Source organism: Citrus sinensis, chromosome 7, assembly GCF_022201045.2.
Source record: "Citrus sinensis cultivar Valencia sweet orange chromosome 7, DVS_A1.0, whole genome shotgun sequence".
Classification (NCBI taxonomy): Eukaryota; Viridiplantae; Streptophyta; class Magnoliopsida; order Sapindales; family Rutaceae; genus Citrus; species Citrus sinensis.
Window position 1 is genome coordinate 3,874,659 of NC_068562.1, and position 9,041 is coordinate 3,883,699.

At 32.2% G+C, this 9,041-nt stretch overlaps 1 non-coding gene across 1 annotated transcript; it reads right to left on the bottom strand.

The window, feature by feature from the left end:
* Window positions 1-718: 718 nt before the first annotated feature.
* LOC112498012 (small nucleolar RNA Z247) lies at window positions 719-855 on the bottom strand. The gene has a single exon (XR_003065096.2). It is a non-coding gene; the product is annotated as a small nucleolar RNA Z247 (small nucleolar RNA).
* Between the last annotated feature and the right edge of the window lie 8,186 nt (window positions 856-9,041).

Sequence of the window (9,041 nt, forward strand, 5' to 3'; positions counted from 1 at the left end):
GTACAGGTTAAGTGAGAATGAAGCTTTTGTATTATAATCATGCATCTTTAAAGTGGCATGACCAAGATGGGTAATGTTTAAATTAGCACCATTACCAACTACAAGTTTAGATATACCTGCAAAAGGCTCAGCAACCTGCATGTTGTTCATGTCATTAGTGAGGTGATGTGTTGCCCCACTGTCAAGATACCAGTTGGTATCTGAAGCACCTTCCATGTTTGCTAGATAAGCAGACCTTGGATTCCTGTTTGGTGGTGATTTATAAGCTCCTGAAGAAATGAACTCTTCAAGCTTCCAGCAGATATTAGCTGTATGACCTGTCTTAAGACAAATTTGACAAGTAGGTTTAGAAGCATTCCATTGAGGTTTAACATTTCCAGATGTTTTGTTATTATTGAAGTTGCCATATCCACCAGGATTCTGATTCCAGTTCCCTCAATTTCTTTGATTATCACTAAAATAACCTCTTTGCTGGAAATTAACACCAGATGAATTTCCTCCATTGACTCCAGCACCTCCAGAATTTCCTTTATAGCCACCAAAACCATAATATCCAGTATTACCAAAACCAGGATTGTATCCATAACCACCAAAATTCTTACCTCCAGATATAAAGCCTTTCTTAAAACCTCTGTTCTGGACTAAATTTGCCTCAAAGTTATGTTTCACATCCATACCAGCAAGCATGTGTGCTTGTTGCTCTATTCTAGCCTCTTGAGTTAACAACATTGCATAAGCCTCATTCACATCCATTTTACCAACTCCTATTTGACCAGTTATGTATGTAGCCACAGAATTATATTCAGGTCCTAAACCAGAAATTATGTGTAGAATCAAATCATCATTAGTTAAAGCACTTCCAGCAGCAGCCATATTATCAGCTATGTTCTTCATCTTAATGAAAAAATCAGTGACTTTCATATCATCTTTCCTAGTCGAATTCATCATGTACCTCAGATGCAACAATTTGGATTTAGACTGTGAACCGAATTGAACTTTAATAGCTTTCCATACCTCAAGTGAAGTTTCTAGACTGAAGACTAGACTGATGATTCCTTCACTCATTGAAGAAAGAAGCCATCCAAGCAGCATCTGATCTTGAGATCTCCAGGTGACATACTCTGGATTTTCAACAGATCTGAGATCATCACCAATTCTTTGAGCAATGTGAGAAGGTGGAGGAGTTACAGAATCATCAATGAATTTTTCAAGTCTGTTTCCACGAATGGAAGCAAGAACTTGAGATCTCCAAATTAAGTAGTTTGCTTGATCCAGCTTAACAGGAGTGTTGAATGAGAAGGTGACTGTGCTTGTATTAATGGCGGCATTATGAACTGTATTAGATGATGCAGCAAGATTTACTGAAGCCATAGCTGGCTCTGATACCAAGTTGAAATTGTTAAATGGACTGTTTGGTTAACAAGAAAATAAAAGAAAATTTCAATTTAGAGAACACTTGAATTTTATTGATTCTTTCATAATGAAAATAGTACGAAACTAATTACATAGTTATTTATATACACAGCTGAAAATGCAGCTCGAGCTGATTACTAATTCTAACTAATCAAAACTAATCTTCACGTGTGCTGGTAATTACATAACCACCAGGTGCCACCTGGACATCCAAATCATCAATCTTTAACCGTGTGTTGTAGCTGCTGCAATCCTCTGTTTTATCTTCTGTTTGGCTTATCGTACTGCAAGCAAGATGAGCTTCCTTAACAAAAATAAATTTGTAATTTTATTTAATAATCTATTGTTTACCAAATTTAAATTTAGATTAAACAGTTACATTTGACATAAATAAATAAATAAATATAAATTTATAATTTAATATTACATTATTTTGTAATATAATATATTTATACTTGATAATAGAATATATTTATATTTTATAATATAATATATCATAAAAACTAATATATTATAATATAATATAATTTATAATATAACATAATATTGTAATATTTTATTATTTAATAATCATATATTATTAAATAGTTTTTATATTATAAAAAATAATATATAAAATAATTATTTGATACTTAATTTCATAAATTAATAATAAAACCTTAGAATATTAATATATTTTAAATAATGTTAATTTAATTTAACATTAATATAAAATGAGGTTATTTTATATATAAAGTCCATACTACACCAAATATAATATTATATTATAACTTAATGTAATGCACCCTCATGTAATATATTATAATACAATACAGCTAATACAGTGTGCCAAATATACCCTAATTGTGTGTTTATATTTGCCACATGGAATTAGATAACATTGCATTAACTAATGCATGCTTGGTAGATTTTGAAAGCTGCATTACTTTTGGTGCGTTAGGCAAACCTAAATTGACTCTATTGTGTTCTCTCACTTCGTTACTGAGATTATCTGCCATATTTGTAACCTGAGTGAAGAAGAAGGTTGTCATCTGACTGTGCTCCTCCTCCTCGTATGCAGCTCACTTCTTTATTCTCTGTCTCAATCTTCATCTCTTTCACCTGTAACTTGATGGACCCAGTATTGCCATCACTGCCCATTATCTCGCTATTGCCGTCTATTAAGAAAGTTGTGTAACTTATAACTTTGTCAATCGAGAGCAATGAGTAGGTTAGACAAGTACTGTTGGCCCAAAATTCTATCTTGTTATTTTGTTTAATTAGTCTCGCTTAGTTGTTTACCTTGGACTCTCAGCTTCTCTCCAAAAAGTTATTATTATTACTATTATTTTATTTAAGAAAGTTATGTTCAATTTGTGTTGTAAAGTTGATCTTGGACCTAGTTTCAGTGCACCAACTGCGTCACACGACCATAATTCTCCACGTGTATTCATGCAGAATGGTTCCACAATTTCTGCAAATTACCATGCTGTAATGTCATCAATTTTGCATTGATCACATGATGTTATGAACATGCTTACATTAAGTAGATTGGATTATTTCAGAACTTCACAGGAATATAAACAACCAGAAACATAAAATAAAACCAAGTTCACATAACAAACATGTTATAACTCCGAGCATCAAACAAATATATTTTTATTGTACAAACCCAGAAGCCAAGAACTAATGCAACGGAAATCTTCTGAAATTACTCAATAAATCCTTATTTTAATAAATTCTTTCATAATGCCAATAAATTAGAAACAATCTATAAAATATATGAGCAAATACTCCAACAAATTAAACTGACAATTGCAAACAAAATTTACGAGAGTATTGACCGCGGGGAAGGGATAATGAAAAAATATCCCTCATGATGGGACCAAAAAAAAAAAGTCTTTCAACTTATAATAAGAAGTGATCCACCGAGGGAGGAGAAAGAGAGAATTAACTTCGTCGTCAACTGTCGTCATTTTCGTCTTCACTCATGTTACAAATATGGCAGCAAACCAGAGAAGAAATTAAAATGGAAAGAAAGGAAAAGAATTTGGATGATAATTGAGAGAGAGAACAAGAATATAATCACAAACCAATTAATTGTCTGTCTTTCATGTTTAGAAATTTGAAAATATTGCGGGGCAAAAAATAAGTGAGAAATTAAATTTAATTTGACTCTAAATTTTTTAACACACAGTCCCTCGTGTCTTTCAACTATTAGTAGGTGGTTTCACATAAAATTATGACACGAAACTTTTAAAAAAATTTATTTTAAGGAGTTGAGATCCAAATTAAGTTTTGAAATCATAAATAGAGAGAGAGGTGTGAGTGTAAGTATAAGCAAATTATAGATTAATCATTTAAAGGTAAAACCCCAAATTAATAATTAGAGTAACACAGAGTTGTGAAGGTTAAATGATTGATCTCAGAGATGTTGTCCCACTTCCTCACTGATCATCATGTGTTTGGTTTTGGCTTTTTGAATTATATAGTCAAAGCCATGCATGGATGCCAGGCCGTCACCACCACCATCATCATCATTAATTATTACAGGTTTTAATGGAATGGAATGACTTGTTGCTCAAGCCGATGGCAGTAGGCAAAAGCGTTTTGAGAGTTTGTCGATTTCTCAACGTGGGCATTTGTAAGAACATCCATTAAGAGCATTCCTCGAGTTGCTAATCAATTGATAATGTAATTGCCAGTGGAAGGTAAATAATTGCCATTAACCTTCTTTTTTACCTTTTTGGTGTTGTGTGTGTACGGGGGGGTGTGACTGTGTGTACAATTTTTGGCTTCTCATCATTTCCCATCCAACTGTATTATAAGCCTGTAAAAAAATGTAATCAGTCATTCATTTGGATGTTCATGTACCCATGAAAAGTTGTTGCGTATGTTGGTTCTCCGGGCCTGCCCGAGGCTAGCGAGTGAGCCCAATTTTGATTGTTTTAGATCTAAGAAGTGGGTTGATGTTAAAACTTAGCTACAACGAACGACAAATATCACACCATTACCGTTTTGTTTTCTTATGGGCAGGGGCACTAATAAGCAAAAGTGAAAAGAAATGTAAAAGTGCCAAATATTTCTTTGCCATTACATTTGCAGTCTGTTAGTAGCCGGTGACCTGGTCGCGCACTTTTTTTTTTTTAAGTTTGTTATATATAGATATTACTGACATTACATCAAATATTACAATTAATATTTACAATCATACTGTATAACTGGGACTACCACCATACATTGACACACTGAAGTATATACCCATATATTTTAACCCTCTCTAATATTCGAGACACTGAAGTATATGTCCAGATATTTTAAACCTTCTCTAATACTCGAGGGGTGCCTGCTCCACTCACATTTCGTAAGGGAGAGACTGTCTCCACTCAATTAATTGATAATTGAGAAAGAACTGAAATTAACCTCTATAATACTCTTATGGAGGTTCGAACTCTTGCACTCAACATTGTAAGTGCAAGGCTTCTCCAATTGGACCAAAGGCCCGTTAGTACCTGGTCGAGCACTTAAATGATGCAAACATTATTAAAACTTTGATCTGTGTGCGTGTTTATGGGAAGAGTGCTGAACAGAAATTGACTTTTAACGAAGACAGAGGAGCAGATTTTAGGATCTTGGTGGTATTGTTTTGTTAGGAATTCAAGAAATAGAAAAATTGCGCATGAGCTTGCTTCATTCAACTAGAAAGGAAAAGTCCCAAATGTAAAAGCAAATGCGAAAGGGGAAAAAAAAATAAAAACACAACTGTGTAATGATAAATTAAAGTGGCAGGTAACTATCTAGTGTAACTTTATTTCTGTTTTTAAACTTTGGGGGGAAAAAAAGGGGGGGAAAAAGGTTGAGAGTCGGATACTTGGATACTGGCTGGAGCTGGACAAGAGTCAAGACTCCTCTTTAGCCTTGGCTTTGCCCTTGCACTCACAATCCCACATCCATCAATTTGAAATGACACCCATCTCTCTCTCCCCACTCCGCATCTCGAGCCTTTTTATACGCTGGAAAATACAAAGTTTAATTACCTCTAACGTGGCTGGCATTGGCAAATGGCAACGACACAGTACAAATAAATAATCATATACACACGTATTGCTGAAAGAGGCAATTGAAAGGGAAAAGAGCAAAACTTACTTTTATGGACTGACAGAGAGAGAGGGGTTGATGCAGAAACCAGAACTGCACAGGAAAATCAAATTAGTCATCGGAAAATGAGGGAAAAAGCTTATATGTAGGCGACGCCCATTATGTAGTCCCTCTCAAAAGAAATGATACTATTACTATGTAAATAATTAACAATAATAAAGGAAAGAATAATAATAGGTTTCGTGTAAGCTTTTGCTTTTCATATCTTTGGACGCTGTAAAATGAAATCCTTCTGTTGCAGCTCCTGCTTTTCACATTTTTGGCACTTGCAGGTTTCCGAAGCTTTTCCAGATGCTGCCGCTGCACTGCATGCAGGAACCTTTTGTTTGTTGCTTTAGTTGTCATCATCTTTTAGATAAAAAACCGTTCAGTGGAGCAAGGGTTGATTACACAATAAATTAACCTAAGTTAATTACACATGTTTAATTGAAATTAACTAATACATAAGCCATAAAAATACAAGACTTTGAGATTTGATTATTTTGGCATTAATTAGTGAAAAAGAGATCATGACAACGACAATGTTAAAGAAAACGACTCTTGTGGAAAACAATCCTGCCGTTGGGCGTTGATATTTAATGCCGGCATTGCTTAAACGATTGGGAAAATGTGTGTTTAATTTGCTAAATAGATATTTATGCAAATGGCAGAATTTTAATTTTAATTTTATTTATTTATTCTTGTTAAAAGGTAGGAGAGTGAGACAAAACATCATATCCATTTTTAGACCCTGTTCCGGTATTCCTTTAGGATTTGAATTTATAGTATTTAATAAACATTACTCGGCCAAACATTGAGAATTGCCAATGACACAAATTGTTTACAGGGGTGGTGAAATTTTAATTCGCATTTCTTTAGGCCTCGACTTAAATTTCTTTTGGTAACATCAACATTATGGATTATGGAATTCTATATAATCTCCCGCAGTCCAATCTATGCAACTACTCGCAGACAAAATAAAATATCCGAAAGAATTCAAGAGCCTAAAGGTAATGTCTTGAAGAGGTCACGTTCACCATCAAACTATTTCAATAGATGGAGCCAATTGATCACGGAAGATTTCGTTTTGAGTGGTAAATTATTGAGACAGTCCATAAATAATACGTCGGTGTCTTATAGAGTTCTTTTCTCTGCTCGATTATATAAGATTATTATTAATATTTGAGAATTGAAAGAAAATTGAAATTGACTCTCATAATATTTTTATAGAGACTCGAACCATTTTTTATAAATACTCGAACCCTTATTCTCACTATTATAAATGCAAAGACTCTCCTACTAGATCAAAAACCCATTGATAATTGAAATTCGCTTATTGATTGATGATTCTTTCTTTTGCTGAATTGTTATAGTTAAGGAAATTTTAAGGACGGGTACACATAAATTTTGAAGACTTGTTTGCTTATCTTTTTGGGTCAAGCTTTAGCTATATATAATGAACTGAAGCGCAAATTTCATATAGTCCATAGATTCGAATAAGGGGACACTTTCCTATTCTATTTGTTTATCATTTGAATTGAAATTTTAAAAAGGTATTTTGACTCGTCCACAGGCAATGAATTTTGGACCTACTGTACCAACCAAAAATGCAAATAATATATACACCCATCTTTTGCTGCGTACTGTGTACATTAACTTCTAGGGACTTTCAAAATATAGGGCATTGATTCAGTATCATTGTCCAAATAGAAAACCAATATTATAATACAAAAGTCATATTTATAGACTTTATTTTAATTTTTTTTCATAATTGTATTAATATATGAATAAATATTTGTTAAATTAGTCTCGATAAACACAACGACAACTCATAGATCGTCTCTAAAATCTAAAAAATCAACTTCAACAAAGGAGAATTTTACTCATAATTAATTTTGAAAGCCATATTTTGTAGCCTTAAATATTATTTGCCCTGGGGCGGCGGGGGGCACTATTTCAATCTAATTTTTTTTTTCATAATTTTGAGCTAATAGTTTTATGTAATATAATAGTAAATATTAAAAGTTAAAATAACATTTAATGATGTAAATCCACCATCATTGAATTGCATGAGATTAAAGACTCTAAATTTGTATTAAAAATTAAAAATTATAATTTTTTGGGCAAAGCGCAATTTCATTTTTTATCCATTACCTCCTCCAATATTTGAATTCAAGTAGCCCACTAAATAAAGTAGTTTAAAAAATACGCTCGAAAGCAAATTATGGTGAAACAAAAGGGACTAAAATTCTCTCATATTCTCAACTTTTCTTAAACTAAATTCTCATGAGTGATTGATAATTAATAAATAAAAATATACGAGAAACAAAATTCTAACCATACTCTATTACTAAAAAACACATGGTATAATATTTTAAAAATCTCATAAGAGTTTAGATAAGGAAAAGACATAATCAAAACTTCAATGTGAGTTGACATGTATTTAACTATTCGGCTCCGTTTAGTACAGTTTTTCAAGTAGAGCTTTTACAAATAAAGCTTTTATCTAACAAATTTTAATTGTTTTGTTGTCAATAAGAGTTTTTATTAAAAATCTCTGAAATTACTTTAATTGGTAAAATTTTTAAGTTATGTTATGAAAATGATAAAATAAGATTGTCAAATAAGTAGAGGATATTTTGAATATTTTAACATTTAAAAAAAATTCAACATCTACTCCCAAAAGCTCAAAATTTGAGATTTTGCTGATAGAGGCAAAATAACTTATTTAAACTCTAAAAGCTCTACTAAAAAAATAACAAAAAAATAAAAATTATGATAATAGCTTACAAAATTAAATAAGCACTTATGACCATTAGATAAGTCCTACCAAACAAGCACTTCATAATCTTCTGCCACATGTGTACGTATAAAAATATACGGTTAACATTTGATTAGTTTTATATTTTTTTCAATAACTACCAATTATATATTTTTAAAAGGTTAGTAAAAAGATAAACTCAGTATTAAATCTAAATTCATAATGTAAACCAAATTATGTTAAATCCTCTTAAAATTTGTGTTGAAATAATTACAACAATGGAAATGAAGATGCACACAAATAAAAATCAACATGTTTATAAATCTATGTCTTGTAGGTTTAGGGAGTGATTTCGAACAGTTTTATTAATTGGATAGTTAAATTAAATTAAAATCTGAAAAAGTAGGGGCTGAAAAATCGACCGACCCCTATTTTTTTTTTTTTCCCAAATGTAAAATAAATTTAGAAAGCAAGTAGGGAAAAAACAACAAAGAGAAAGGGAGGAAGTATTAATAAATCGGGCAAAAAGAGTAATTAACAGAGGCGGAGACGCATATAAACAAATAATTTCAACTGATTATCAGTAAATAAAAATTAAAAAAAAAAAGAAAATAGAAAAATGAAAGGGAATGGCGAATGGGGGACACCAAAGGGAACGTACGGCATGTGGCTGACAAGACGGCAAAAGCAATGAGAGTTGGTTTCGGTTTCCGTTTTGGTTAAAAAAACAAACACCAACTGGTCTATGCCC